General features: G+C 47.9%; 1 long non-coding RNA gene across 1 annotated transcript in view; it reads right to left on the bottom strand.

The window, feature by feature from the left end:
* LOC135363084 (uncharacterized) overlaps positions 1–13,820 on the bottom strand; it is a 52,315-nt gene that overhangs the window by 27,103 nt on the left and 11,392 nt on the right. The window contains exon 2 of the long non-coding RNA XR_010408805.1: positions 6,408–6,483. This is a non-coding gene — a long non-coding RNA (uncharacterized LOC135363084). The remainder of the gene's footprint in view (positions 1–6,407; positions 6,484–13,820) is intronic.

Raw genomic sequence — 13,820 nt, 5'->3', positions numbered from 1 at the left:
AGAACAGCACTTTAGGGACGCCTGGGTGGCTCAATCGGTTAAGCGTCTGCCTTCAGCTCAGGTCATGATCCCAGGGACCTGGGATCGAGCCCCACGTTGGGCTCCCTGCTCAGTGGGAAGCCTGCTTCTCCTTCTCCCACTCCCCCTGCTTGTGTTCCCTCTTTCGCTGTGTCTCTCTTTGTCAAATAAATAATTTTTTAAAAAAATCTTAAAATAAATAAATAAATAAGTTCTGTACATTAAAGAAAATGTTGGGGGGGCGCCTGGGTGGCTCAGTCGGTTAAGCGTCTGCCTTCGGCTCAGGTCATGATCCCAGGGTCCTGGGATTGAGTCCCGCTTCGGGCTCCCTGCTCCTTGGGAGCCTGCTTCTCCCTCTGCCTCTGCCTCTCTCTCTCTCTCTCTCTCTCATGAATAAATAAATAAAATCTTTAAAAAAAAGACGAAGAAGAACAGCACTTTAGTGCCGGGCTCATCCACTCTCACCTTTGTTCTCCATTCCAAGATAAGTGGCTCGAGTCTTCACCCCTCGCTCTGAGGGAAGTCCTACTGCTTGTGCCCCACACACCACAGGGGAAGCCACCTCAGCCCCCCCGAGACACAGCCTCTCAGGCTGCAAGCTTCCACTGTGCCTGGCTCCACTGCACACAGGCCCGTCTCTCCTCAGGCAGGGCCCCGTCCTGGCTACATGACACACTGTCGTGAAGGCTCTAGGGTAGCAGAGAGGGGGCACAACACTACTCAAAATAGAAAACCCCTTTAAAAGTGCTTTTGAAATGTTCTTTAGCCAATCCTCCCACTACAAAAGACGGTGATGCCGCCTCTCTTCCGGTCTTCCCCTTACCTCCTCGCCATGCTTCCTTCTGTGCCCCGAGACCTCTGTCCTCCCGGACCTCGCCAGTCCGTCCTTCACAACACAACTGCTGGAACTCCAGGCTTCCTTTAACTTTCAGCTCTTCTCTACACTAGTCCTTTCTGGGCCATGCCCATAAAACCTTCCCTTTCTTTTCTCTTTTAACTTTTATCAATGTATTTAAACTATTAAAAAAAAAGTTCAGGGGGCGCCTGGGTGGCTCAGTCGTTAAGCATGTGCCTTCAGCTCAGGTCATGATCTCAGGGTCCTGGGATTGAGCCCCACATCGGGCTCCCTGCTCCACGGGAAGCCTGCTTCTCCCTCTCCCACTCCCCCTGCTTGTGTTCCCCCTCTCGCTCTCTCTCTCTGTCAAATAAATAAATAAAATCTTTAAAAAAGAAAAAGTTCCCCCATTCCCCCCACCCCACACCCCCACAGCCCCCACCTTTGCAACCACCAGTACATTCCTTGCATCTATGAGCTGGCTTTTCAGTGTTTCCTTTTTTCTTTTTAAGACTGCACATGTAAGAGAGATCATACAGGATTTCTCTCTCTGTCTGCCTTATTTCCCTTAGCATAATGCTCTTGAGGTCCATCCACGTTGTTGCAAACAGGAGGATTTCCTTTCTTATGGCTGAATAACGTCCCTGGACGTGTGTGTACTACAATCTCTTCATCTGTTCCTCTGTCAATGGACACTTAGGTTGTTTCCATATCTTGGCTATTGTAAATAATACTGCATTAACATGAGGTATTTCTTCGAATTAGCTTTTTCATCCTGTTCAGATAAATACGCTGAAGTGAAAATGCTGAATCATATGGTGATTCTATTTTTAATTTTTCGAGAAACCTCCATTCTGTTAGTGGCTGCACCAGCCTGCATTCCTACCATCCCTACAGCACACAGGGGCTCCCTTCTCCAGAACAGCCATTCTAATAACAGGTAAGATGTCCTAGCTCATTGTCATTTTGATTTGCATTTCCCCAAAGATTAATGACATAGAGCATCTTTCCATGTGTCTGTTGGCCATCTGTATGTCTTTTTGGAAAAATGTCTATTCAGATCTTCTGCCCATTTTTTAATCAGATTTTTTTTTCTCTTGAGTTATAGGAGTTTTTTTATATGTTTTGGATATTAGCCCCTTTTCAGATATGTGATTTGTGATTATCTTCTCACATTCAGTGGTCTGCCTTTTCATTTTGTTCATGGTTTCCTTTGCTGTGCAGAAGCATTTTAGTATGATGTAGTCCCAATTGTTTATTCTTGGTTTTGTTGCTTTTGCTTTTGGCAACAGGTATAAAAACCATAGCCAGGACCTACTATGTCAATGAGCCTGTGTTTTCTTGTATGGGCTTTAAGGTTTCAGGTCGTACATTCAAGTCTTGAATCCATTTTGAGTTAAATCTCAAATGGTGTAAGATATCAGTCCAGTTTCATTCTTTTGTATAAATTTTCCAAACGCCATTTATTGAAGAGACTGTTCTTTCCTCATTGTATATTCTTGGCTCCTTTGTTGTAAATTATTTGACCATATATGTGTGGGGTTATTTCTAGGCTCTCTATTCTATTTCATTGATCTATGTGTCTGATTTTATGCCAATACCATACTGTTTTAATTACTATAGCTTTTATAATACAGTTTGAAAGCGAGGCTCATGATGCCTCCAGCTTTATTTTTCTTTCTCATGATGGCGTTCTCTATTTGGGGTCTTTTGTGCTTCCGTACATGTTTTAGAATTCTTTGTCCAATTTCTCTGAAAAACACCGTTAGAATTTTGATAGGGATTGCAGTGAATCTGTAGATTGCTGTGGATAATATGATCATTTTAGCAATATTAATTCTTCCAATCTATGAACGCCAAATATCTTTCAATTTATTTGTATCTTCTTTAACTTCTTTCATTCATGTTTTACAGTTCTTGATATACAGGTCTTTGACCTAGTTAGTTAAATTTATTCCTAAGTATTTTATTCTTTTTGTTGCAATTGTAAATAGGCTTGTTTTTTTAACTTCTCTTTCTGATGGTTATTAGTGTAAAGAAACAACAGATTTTTGTGCACTAATTTTGTATCCTGCAACTTTACTAAACTCATTTATTAATTCTAAGGTTTTTTGATGGAGTCGGGGATTTTCTATACATAATATCATCTTATCTGCAAATAGTGACAATTTTTGTTCTTCTACAATGTGGATGTCCTTTCTTTTTCTTGCCTAATTACTCTGGCTAGGATTTTCAATACTATGTTGAAAAAAAAGTGGTGAGAGTAGACATCCTTGTCTTGTTCCTGATCTTAAAGGAAAAGCTTTCAGCTTTTCACAGTTGAGTATAATGCTAGCTGTGGGCTTATCATAGATGGCCTTTATTGTGCCGAAGTATGCTCCTTCTATGCCTATATTCTGTTAAAAGTTTTTATCATGAATGGATGTTGAATTTTATCAAATGCTTTTTCTACATCGATTGAGATGATCCTATAATTTTTATCCTTCATTTTGTTAATGTGGTAGACCACACTGATTGCTGTCATATTTGCAAACCATATTTGCACCCCTGGAATAAACCCAACGTGGTCATAGTGTGTGATCTTTTTAATATATTGTTGAATTCAATTTGCTAGAATTTTGTTCAGGATTTCTGCACCAGTATTCATCAAGGATACGGGCCTGTAATTTTTTTGTGTGGCATCCTTGTCTGGTTTTAGTATCACAGTAATGCTGGCCTCACATAATGTGTTCAGAAAAGTCCCTCCATCTTCTATTTTTTCGGAAAGGTTTGAGAAGGATTGGTATTAATCCTTCCTTGAATGTTTGGTAGAACTCACCAGTGAGGCTGCCTGGTCCTGGACTTTTGTTTGTTGGGAGACTTTTAATTACTGATTCAGTCTCCCTGCTAGAAATGGGTCTGATGTTCAGATGTTCTAACTCATCATGATTCAGTCTTGGCTGGTGGGTAATCAAAATTTATCCATTCCTTCCAGGTTGTCTGATTTGTTGGCACATAATTGTTCATAGTCATCTTTGATGATTCTTTGTACTTCTGTGGTATCCGCTGTACATCTCCTTTTTCATTTCTAATCTTACTTGAGTCCTCTCCCTCTTTTCTGGTGAGTCTCACAAAAGGTTTGTCAACTCCGTTTACTTCTCAAAGAACCAGCTCTTCGTTTCATTGATCTTTCCTAATATCTGCCTATGCCATTTATTTCTGCTCTAATCTGTTACTGCCTTCCTTCTACTAGCTTTGGGCTTCATTCTTTTTTTTCTAGTTCCTTGAGATGTAAAGTTAGGTTGCTTATTTAAGACTTTTCTCATTTCTTGAGGTAGGCATTTATTGTACAAACTTCCCTCTTAGAACTACTTTTGCTGCACCCAGTAAATTTTGGTATGTCACTTTTCCATTTTCATTTGCCTCAAGGTATTTTTTGATTTCCCTCTTGATTTCTTCTTTGACCCTTTGGTTGTTCAGCAGTCTAATCTCCCCATATTTGTGAATTTTCCAGTTTTATTCATGTAATTAACTTCACCTTTCTTAATCAACAAGCCCACGAAGGTGTGTTCCTTCACCAAAGTGCCAAAAAGCTCTAAAATAAATGCTGTCCTTCCCCTAAAATGCAGAAAGGAGGCAGTGGGTTTTTTTTTTTTTTTAAGCAATTTTTCTTCCTAGCATATCCTGCCCTTAATAAAATCTTTATAGTCCCTGCAAAAGTTCCTGGTCCACAATTTCTCTCTCTAAGAGGTGAGTGATGAAATGGGGGGAGGGTGGACTTCACACGGCTGAGGCCTGCAGGTGCCTCTCCCAAGGGGCTGCCAAGGGGCCCCGGCGCCCACCAGCCAGAAAGCCCAAACCCCATCCACTGTGTGTACTTCCTGCTTGGAAAGCCTGGTATTTGGGTTTCACTAGAAGAACAGCTACAAACTGGCTACAGCGTTCACATATTTTACATATATATTACATAAAAGAAGCTTCTCTGTTGTGAAGAACGGATCCTTTAAGCCAAGAACTGCAGGCCGGAAGGACCCGCCTCAGAAATTGCACTGAAAAATGTGATTTACAAAAAAGTACATTTGAGCTGGGATTCCTTTGGTCGTCATTGCTGCTCTTTTAAACCATCATCCAGCAAAGCCGCAATGTGCTTCTTTCTAAACCACAGCACCAGAGAAAATCAATTCAAGTATTTCCCCACACTGTAGCACAGGTACAAATGAGCACTAACCACTACTTCCCAACCTCCACGGAAACAGAAAATACGCCTTCTAAGGGACACGAGGGGAAGCGAAGAAGTCAGGATATGACATTCACATCTACTGCAAATCATATTTCAAAGAACTAACTGAGACTGGGGCCAGCTGTGAACCTGCTAGCGGGGAAAACCCAGCCATCTCCCAGAGATCTCACTGTGAAGTTAAGAATAAACGCAGTTACACGAGCAGGAAACCGTATTTTGAGTAGACAGGTTGGAAAGCAGCTAAATATACTGAATCAAATCAAGTATTATTGGAAGAACCGTGAAAAACTTCACCGTATGGAAATGAGGTAATAACCATTAGGTACATAGTCGAAAATCAGATTCAATCAAGGAACAAAATGGAGTTTATAATTTGTATGACTCCATTTTATAATGTCTTTTGACAGTTCCCCAAACCAAGTGTCTTTCTGGGGAGATTATGACCGTTATAGTTTGTGGCTGCTAACGGCACGGCAAGGGGGAAGCAATGCACAGGGACGTGGAAGCAGAGCTGGAACGCACACCCCTGCGTCTACATTTGAGGCAAAGTACAATTTCTCTGTACATTCCGCAAAATCACCTGCAGAGCTCACACGAGGCTCTTTATGAAAGAGCCCTTCTCTTTGTACCTCATCACTGACTGGCTGGCGCCCCAAATCTACGTCTGGTTCTGCTTGGTATCGCTTTGTTAATGCTGTTCATTAATGTAACAAACTATCAGGAGAATATGCTTGGAATGGGCAGGCATTATCTCCCAACTTTCATTTAATTAAACTCTGCGATTGCAGTATGACAGTCAGCACATCATAGGGGAAATTATTTTAAGAATGAAGGTAAAAAGTATTTCAAAGCCTGCACTTAAATATGAAAGCATAATCTAAAACGGCCGAGCACACACTGTAATTTTTCTATAATATTAAAGATGTTATTTCCAGACTTGGTAATTAATTGGATTCCATGGAGAAATTACGCCAGCATCCTTGATAGCAAAATGATGCACAAAGGCAGGGAACAGAGTGCCAAAGGACAGCCATAAACAACCATGCTGTCGCCCAGATTATGACAATCATCGGGCTTAATAAGGAGTGAGAGCTGCCCGCTTCTGTGCACACTCATTCCTCCTGCAAAGTGCCTGCACTGAATTCTGATTATGTTGCCTTAACAAAAACGAAGGGGAGAGGCTCCCGCCCCAGAAGAATGCCCAGCCCTGCCCCGTGGAGCCAGGAGCCCCAGGCTCAGTGAGGACAGCACCCTGCAGGGTGAGGGCCAGTCCCAAGCCCCCCACCGCCTCCTCCCGGGCCCTCAGGGAGACAGGTTCTCAGGAAGCAGGCTTACCGTCAATCCGGCTCACGAGCTCTTCCAACATCTTCACCTTCATTTGAATCCCAGGCTGGGCAAAGTTATAGTTGTCCTAAGGGAAAAATAACAACAAATATCATATGCACAGAAAATAAAACACACCTTCCAAAGGGGAAAAAGGAAGTCGGAACAAAGGTGAACAGTTTCACAGCAGAACAAAGTCACCACCTGGTCCATGCCCGCGGCGTCAGGCCCTGTCACAATGGCCGACCCGCAGCAGGATCCCATCTGGGGTCAGATCCGGCCCTTCCCGACATCAGAGGGCGAGCACACCCGCCTTGGGGAGCATCTACCGGAGCATCTCTTTATGTAAATGCAGATATTTACATTTACATGGAACAAACGGGCGTGGGCACGGACAGCTCCTTGAGAAGCGTGTGCCGCAAGCAGCTGCCTGGCCGCCACCCGGGTAGCGGGCACTCGCCGGTGCCGGAAAAACGGCGGCAGAACGGCGCCTGGGCCGGTGCTCTCGGTGCCCACATCCCGCCCGCAGGCCCCGGGCCACCGACGCGGCCGCTGCACGAGGAAAGTGAGCGTGTGACCACTCTCGGTGAACCCAGGTGAAGGAGTCGATCAACTGAGACAGGAAACCCAGTGTGGGCATCGAGGGGGACGAGTCCTTGGTCAAACAGACCTGGAGAAGGAGCCCCACCCTCCTACTCGGGAGCTGTGCAGCCTCGGTAAGCAACGTCACCTCTCGGCTCCCGTTGGTCGTCTACACCGTGACAATCATGCTGCCTTCTAGGTCTGCTCCGAGGTGTACAGGAGACCAGGTCAGGGGACCGTGCTGGAGGGCCCAAGACTACCAGAGGTGCCGAGGAACGAGGGCGGGGCCTCAGCCAGCCCCCGTCGCCTTCACAAGGGCTGCTGGGTTTCGAAGGCACACATGCAAGGCAGAGACAGCCCCAAAGAGGTCTACGGCCTAAGCCCAGAGGCTGCCAAAGGGCACAAAGGTGTCAATCCACCGACCAAAGGGAATTATCTGGACTAGCCAAGGGCCCACTGCAGTCCCGGGGTCCTGACAAGTCCACAGGAGCGTGAGAAGGACTCGACCTGCCGCAGCAGTGTTGAAGATGGAGGAAGGGGCCACGAGGCAAAGGACGCGGGCTGGAAAAGGGGCAGGTTGTGAGATCTCCCTGGAGCCTTAGGCCCACACCTTGAGTCAGGCCCACAAGAGCCACATCAGAAGCCTGGCCTCCAGAACCACGAAGAAACACATAATCTGTGTTGTTTTCAGCCACTAAGCCTGTGGTGATTTGTTACAGCACCCCCAGGAAATGAATACAGGAGGCCTGGGGGATGTTCTTCACCGCGGCCCTCAGGATGCACTAAGATGAAAGGACGAGAAGAGAATCTGGAGCAATCAAGACCCCAGTGCCAACCCTGCAGATCCCTGGACTCCGGGGAGCACACAGGCCTTGGCCCCAGCGGCTCACGCGGGCTCGTGCTGGGCCAGTGCTGGGACGGAGTGGCTCGTCCTCAGGGAGCGACACCAGGCAGGCCGCACAAGCCGCGCCCAGGACAGCGAGACCCCTGGCCTCTGGAAGGTATGGGTGACGTGGGCAACTGCAGCCCCACCAGGCAGTCGCTGTGGCCCTGTGGACAGTGGGGAGCACTCCTGCTGTGCCACGTACCACGGGGCACTGGGGGGGGCATCATTCGGGCGGGGACGGCTCCTAGGCAGCCGCCCCACATCTCGGCCTGCATTCAGGGCCCAGGAGGGAAGTGGAGGGCAAGTCCAGGCTGGACACAAACAACCCCAGACAGTCAACCGTGCAGACACCCCCTGTGAGCGAGGGGCCGTGCCCACAAAACCCAGAGTCCAAACCTGAAGGGCACGGAGCAGCTGGCCGCACAGGGGGCAGCTGGCAGGAGACCCCAGGGTCGTGGCCACAGCACCCAGTGCAGCCAGCTCCAGAATCTGCGAGGGGGCTTTTCAGGTGAAATGCTCAGCGTGGAGCAGCTTGGGAGGCTCAGGTGGGGGATCCTTGCCCCCGGGCCCGGCTCCGTCAGCTCTGCGTTCACCGTGCGCACACACACTCACCACCGCACAGGCCCACGTGGCAGCCGGAGCTGGGGCAGGAGTGGCCGCCAGCGGGGCGCAGAACTAAAGTCTCCTACGGGCATCGAGGAATTTCCACAGTCGCAGACAGCGGACAATCAGCCCTGCCTTCTCGCTGGCCAATCTCCCCCGAGTGGATCAGGGGCAGGCTGCTCCCCCTCCAAGGCTCTGCTGCACATGAGGGTGGCCTGGCTCTGGCCCAGCGATGGCTCTGATGGGGTGCGTAAGCCCGAGTGATCCTGGGATTCAGTCAGCCGGTTTATTTGGCTCTCGCACCAAGATAGGATTTCAAGATTCTCATTTAGAAGAAATAAAAGTTATTATTCGGTCTCCATCTGCCACTATTTTGTTTTATTTCTCAATTTGTTCAAAATCCAGGTAGGGAAGATAGGTTTTCTTGGAAATCCAAACAATGAGAAAAGAAGAACACCTGAGAGCCTTTAAAATTTAAAATTTAAAAAAATAAAACTATGTTTTAAAAGGACCAGAAGAGACTGATGGATGGGCTGTGGCCTTGGCATTCTGGACTTGGGTCCCAGGCAGAGAAGATCGGCCTTCAAACGGGCTCCAACCCAGATGACAAGATGGGTCTCGGAGGGCAGAGCCCAGCGAGCAAGGGCACAGCGGTCAGCTGAGGGAGCCCAGGCTGTGGGTGGCCCTGCTCAGCGGCCAGAAAGCCTTTGAAGGGCACACCAAGGACCTTCCAGACCAGACGGCTGAATGAGAAGGTGTGAGGGGAAAAGAACATCCTGTGGCCCCAGCAACAGCCCCTCTGGGAGACACGGGGTACTCAGGCCCTCCGGGGGGGCGGGTACCTGTGGCCCGGCAAGATCCTGCCAGCACAGCACCTCTCACAGGTTCTGCCCACCCAAGGCCAGGTCACCAGATGTACCTCTGGGCCATCACCCCCAGCACCCCATCCAAACACGCACCTGCACGCACACCTGGCACAGAAAACACCTGCTACACGAAGCTGTGAATGGGCGCAGAAACCTACACACTTATGGAAATACTAACATTAATAACATCACCACCTTCACAAAAAGTAAACATTCATATCCTTTCTAATTGAGATTTGATTTTACATCTTTAAGAAAGAATATGCTCTTCGAAACTTACAAGTCGGGCGCCTGGGTGGCTCAGTTGGTTAAGCGACTGCCTTCGGCTCAGGTCATGATCCTGGAGTCCCGGGATCGAGTCCCGCATCGGGCTCCCTGCTCGGCAGGGAGTCTGCCTCTCTCTCTGACCCTCCCCCCTCTCATGCTCTCTATCTCGTTCTCTCTCTCAAGTAAATAAATTTAAAAAAAAATCTAAAAAAAAAAAAAAAGAAACTTACAAGTCAGAGGAAGAAAGGTCTGAGGAATACAGTGATACACTGACCTTTTGGGGAATGTTTTACCCAAGGTAAAGTCTGTATTCACAGAAAACCGAAGCACGCGCCCACGGCCTGCCTTACATCTGTTGCCATACAACCTCACACTTCGGCAAAAACAAGTAGCACTCTCTGTGCTCTTCGGGAGAAAAGGAGAATAACATTTTCTGAAGGACCCTGGCAGAGACGAGCTGAAAATTAAATTCACAGGGGCTGAGCTGGAAGGCCCCACAGACCCCACCTGCCACAGCATGCAGCTCCGGGAGCACCTGTGACAAGGGGCTGGAAGGCCCACAGCTCCCCCCCGACCAGAGACCCGCCGCCTGGCCTCTCTCCCTGGAACACGGCTTCTTTCCTATGCTGAAACCACAGGAGCCCCTCTCTGTGCCCTGCAGGACCTGCCTCTGGAACAGCTCAGCAATTTCCTTTCACAAACAATGGCCTGAAAGACCTCTGTGTCCGTCATCTCTTGCAGGTGCCCCCAGGACCCAGACACAGCCCTGGACAAAGTGCCCCACAGGGGCCCCGGCAGTGCAGAGGTCAGAGGGCAAGCACCTGCTGTGGCAGCTGCAGTCCGTGTCACCCGTCTGGACGTCACCCCGGCTACTGCAAGTAATGCAGCGTCCAGAACAGGGTCAGACTGTGAGCTGCTTCATCTCCCCAGGAACCACTTCTGCATCCTCCCGTGGGCCACACGACATGCTGAGTCCTGGCAGAGATGGCACACAGAAGCGCAGGCCTGGGACTGCTGTCCTCAGACAGGCTCGTGTGCAAGGCCGGCCCTCCCTCAGCTGGTGCCAGAGATCCGAGAGTTCAGGAGTGTTCCCGTCATTCCCGAACAAACAAGGATGCTTCACTGGACCTCAACCAACAGTGTAGCTTATGCTGAACTGCATTCCTTCTGGGAGTCTGGAATTTTGGAAAGTGCCAGGCAGAGGGTGTCGAGGTGACGAGCTCTCCATACAACCCAGGCACAGAGTCTCTAACCAGCTCCCAGGTGGACATTTCACACCTGCTGTCATGACTCACTGCTGGGGACATGATGTGTGTCCCGTGTGCCTCCACCGGGACAAGACGTGAGGTGCCTTACCCCTGCTGTCTCCGGGCCTCCCCACTTGGCTTGTTCTGCTTTGCATGCTGGTACTGGAAGGAATGATGGCCTTGAATACAACCATATACTGATTCCTGGGAGGCACTGAACCTTGGGCTGGTCTTTGGGTACCCCAACAGAGTCAGGGAGAAAAACCAACAGGGCCCTTCTGTTCACAGAGAGACCAGTTAAGCAAATGTTCATCACGCAGGCCACACAACTGCATGAGAAGGGCCAACTGCGATGTGGGGAGCCCCGCCTGTTAGCACAGCACAGACGGGGAACCCCATCTGGAGACCAGGCTGAGGATGTGAAGCCTGAGCAGAGATGCAGAAAGAAGGGAGCAGCGTGCAGAAGAGCCCTGGCAGCAGCCCAGAGCAGGGCACCTCCCGGGGTGGGGGGGGGGAATGAAGGCCAGGACAGTTGGAGGGGCAGTGAGGAGGCTGGGGTATGGCGGGAGAAGACCGTTCTGAGGCTGGGAGACCATCTGGGAGGGAAGGGTAGGACCAGAGCAGAGCCATGGAATGAAGGTACTGACATGGAGATGGGGAGCCACCACACTTACAAGATCTGCATTTGGAGAAGACTCTGCCGCAAGGTGCAGAGTAACAGCAGAGCAAAGAGGATGCAGGGAAGTCAGCTGCCAGACCGATGCCCTAATCTACACCAAATGATGAGGAGAGCCTCCCACCGAAGACGCAGGTGGCCCAAATTATCAAAACTGCTTTCAACGAGCTATATTACTGGTTGGGTTTTTGAACTTGAACATAGGGCTTTTCATTTATTCCTATTAGCTCGTTCACTTGATTGGTCCTCGGGTGGCATTCCAGGCAGCTGAACTCATTCTGAATCGTGATTATGTCATCTATCACATTAGCTGTCCCTCCAAGCTTAGAGGCACTGGTTACACTTACACCCTCAATGTCTTCATTACAGCCTCAGAGAAGAGGGGGAAGGACAAGGACAAGGACAGAGCTCCACGGCATGTTTCTCAGGGACCACACTCAGGTGGAGGAGTGCTGTAACAATGTATCAAGCCAACTCCTCACTTTCGTAGTGCAAGCTTCCTTTCTCTGATCTCCTGTCTTCTCATCTGTGAGTGAGACAGGAATGTCCGCTTCACAAGGCACGGGGAGGGGCTGTTAAATGAGTCGCTATACCTAAAGAACCCGGACCCTCCCTCCGAGTGCCCACCTTCCACGGTGACACAGGTCACTGGATAGCAGTGAAGATGGGGATTCCCGCCCAGCCCTGATGCAGCGCCCAGTGCTCCTACTGTCAGCCACTCCGACAATGGGGTCAGTGCTAAATGCCTGTTTTCGGTCACTACCAGGGGTTGTCAAGGGTCTGAGGGGAAGACAGGATGGGTGGGCGGAGCACAGGGGATTTTTAAGGCACTGAAACCACCCTGTGTGACTGTAACAGTAGACATACATTGGTCCAAAGCCCGAGAACGTGCAACACCAAGAGAGAACCCTCGTGTCAACTCTGGACTCTGGGCAGTAGGAACAGATCAACACTGGCTCATCAGCTGCACCAAACGCACCACAGTAATGCAAGATGTTAGTAAGAGGAGCTGTGTCTGTCGGGATGTGGTGAGGGAGTACAAAGAGACCACATTTTTTGCTGAGTATTTCTATACACCCAAAACTGCTCTAAAAAATAAAGTCCATTAATTTTTAAAATCACTCAATTCATCCAAAAGAACATAGGGGAGAAAAAGTGGAAATAAGAAAAGATAAAATGAATAGAAAATAAATACCAAGGTGGCAGCCTAAGAAGCCCCAGCCACACAAATATTTACACCGGAAACCTATGAATGTGTATGAACGAAACATACTTAAAAAAACAAAGCAAAATCCAACTCTAAGCTTTCTACAAGAAACGCACATTACACAAGAAAATACCCACAGATTAGAAGCAAAGGGGTAGAAAAAAAGATGCACCAAGACTAAGCCAAGGGAAGGTGGAATGGCTATATTAATATCCAATGAACTGGACTCCAGAACAGGAAACATGACCAGCAATAATGAGGAATATTTCGTAACAATAAATAAAAATAACATCTAAATTCATCAAGAAAACCTAAAAGCTAATCCTATGTGTACCTAATAAATGAGATTCAGATGATGTGAAGCAAGACCTGACAAAACTAAAAGAGACAAATCCAACCATTATAATTGGAAATTTCAAAAGTCCTCACTCAGTAGCTGAGAAAAAGGAGACAGAAAATCAGTAAAAGCAAAGAAGACTGGACTAATACTATCAACCAATCTGACCTAACATTTATGGAAACCTCCCCCAACAAAGCAAAACATACATTCTTTCCAAGGACACATAAGATAGTCACCAAGACAGACCACGTGACAGATCTCAGAACAAATACCAGAAAATGTAATTACCAATGTTAGGAAGGAAAGACATCACTATAGTTCCTACAGACATTAAAAGAATTAAAGGGTATTATGAACAACAATATGCCAGTAAATTAGACAACTTCTTTAAAATGATGAAATTCCTTAAAAGACACAAATTATTGAAACTGACAAGAGTGGCACCTGGGTGGCTTAGTCGGTTAAGCATCTGCCTTCGGCTCAGGTCATGATCCTGGAGTCCTGGGATCAAGCCCCAAGTTGGGCTTCCTGTTCAGTGGGGAGCCTGCTTCTCCCTCTCCCTCTGCCTGCCGCTCTGCCTACTTGTGCTCTCACTCTCTCTCAAATAAATAAATAAAATATTTTTTTAAAAGCTTTAAAAAAAAAAAACTGTCAAAGCTTTTCTTAAAGCTTTAAAAAAAAAACTGTCAAGAGAAGAAGTAGAAAATCTGGAGCCCTACTTACAGCAAAAATGGAATTTACAGTTAAAACT

The sequence above is a fragment of the Mirounga angustirostris genome, unplaced genomic scaffold, assembly GCF_029215605.1.
Source record: "Mirounga angustirostris isolate CCGP_5_RB_7025 unplaced genomic scaffold, mMirAng1.0.hap1 SCAF_18, whole genome shotgun sequence".
Taxonomy (NCBI): Eukaryota; Metazoa; Chordata; class Mammalia; order Carnivora; family Phocidae; genus Mirounga; species Mirounga angustirostris.
The sequence above is the reverse complement of the archived record's forward strand: the minus strand, read 5'-3'. Positions and strand labels throughout refer to the sequence as shown.